Below are 2,024 nucleotides of genomic sequence, written 5' to 3'. Positions count from 1 at the left end.
CTGCAACAAGAACAAATCCATTTGTTTTTGTGGGCGCCGCGCACTACCACTGGGTAAGATAGACTTGGCAAGTGCAGCTTTGTATTTATTCCGGGTGCGTTTCCAGAGCACTTGAACTTCATCTTCTAATAAAAAGAAGGACTCGCCTATTGAGCACACATATGTACATTAATAAAATATCACCTACTTGGTAGTTCAAGCGACTCGGCAATTTCAGCCCAAACTATTTGCTTCAATTTGTTATTTTTATATTCCTTCTGGCTGAGATCGTACAAAAATGATCGGGATTCCTTCTGTACCTCCACGAAGAGCTTTTTGAGTAGTGATAAATCTAAGAACATTCAAATTTTAAGTAATTATTATTGAAATAAATTACATTTACTTGGTCCTTGTGGCGATTGCATGTTATTTTTATTTATTTTGCTTGAAAAAAAACCAGCTGACTGACATTCGAAAGTGTTGCCTACATGTGTGTTTATGTTAAATCATGTGTTTTATACGGGTCAACTGCTACCAAACGTAAAAAAAAAGAAATAATGGCAATCATAATCATCAAGTCGTTCGGACAGATAATCAAAATCAATTTGATTCGAACAAAGAGTGTTCAGCACATTTTGGTTGCGCTCTCAGTGAGACAGAGTGGGAAAAGAACGAGTAAAATTACTAACAAAAAGTGTCCGGACACGAACGGTGAATCCGCCTTTATACTAGTCCGGTTAAATAATAATTAATACTCATAATGATTATTAATTAAGGCATGTTTTTTTGGATAACAATGATCAAATACCGATATTACCACCTTTTTAATGATTAAGAATTAATTACTTAAAAAAAATGCCAATTAATTCATTAGTTTTAATTACATCATTATTTTGTTATTATTGCTCATTTTCAATTATTCTTGACTTTTAATTACACTATTAATATAATTATTTGATAAATTTCTATTATCAATCAACAAGCCAAACCATAGGCAAAAATTAAGAATATTTAATAACTGCTTGAAATACTTATTTATTTTATTCTTATCCAAATCTCAAATTTTAAACATTAGTTATTATTATAATTTTTTTTTTTTTGAAAATAATAGACTGAAATGTGCAAAGTTAATGAATTTAATTTATTTTAATGAAAACTTTTATTTTTATTTTAGTTCACTCAAAGATTATCTAAAGAATTCATTTTATTTTTAACTAAAAGTTTCCTTTTGCATATTCCATATTATTAAAAAAGATAAAAATATAGTATTTATTGTACCTGAAACCTTTTCCTTTTAATAACATTTAATGAAAAATGAATTTAAATTAAATTTATTATTTCTTTTAATTAATACTCAAAAAATTTAACACTAATTATTGGCAAATCTAAGACTGCATATAATTGCATATTCATGAATTCATTTCATTTTTTACTCCCAAAGCAGTGGTTTTGGTCCATAATTAGACTAGTATTTTTCTGTCTATTTTGAACTAGTATGATACTGGTATATTTCTGAGCGAAATCTGACAATTGCCATCTCGTAGGACATCCCCATGTTAAAAATACCAGTTGATTGCATGGAAAAAAGATAGTTGGCTGACTAGTTGGGCATGCGGTTCATACTAGTTGTAAGGTAGTTTACAACTAGTTCATTTGACTACAGGGTAACTGCCGATTCTGAGTTAACTACGCACTGTGAATTTGGCCCATAGCAAACGTTTGCGGAGTACAAAATGCATACACCTGCTGCGGAAATGTGTATGTGTGTGGAGGCGAGCGAACGCGTATGTTCATAGGTGTGTATGTATGTACGTATGGCGCTTTAACTAACTTCCTTTAATGTCCTTGCCTTGCAGTAAGCAGCTGAAAATATTTTTCCATTCATTCAATTGCCAATTGCCATGACTAAAGTGTGTTTATTTTGATTTTATGAACGTTGTGTACTCAATTGAAAGCATTAATTTCGCCCAAATAATTACCAGCGGTCATAAAATCCCATTAAAGTACGGTAATGAGAAATTTTTAATTACAGCAAAAGTTATGAA

Source organism: Rhagoletis pomonella, unplaced genomic scaffold (genome assembly GCF_013731165.1).
Source record: "Rhagoletis pomonella isolate Grant_MI unplaced genomic scaffold, Rhpom_1.0 Rhpom_scaffold_00006, whole genome shotgun sequence".
In the NCBI taxonomy this organism is placed as follows: domain Eukaryota; kingdom Metazoa; phylum Arthropoda; class Insecta; order Diptera; family Tephritidae; genus Rhagoletis; species Rhagoletis pomonella.
This window is presented reverse-complemented; position numbering follows the sequence as displayed.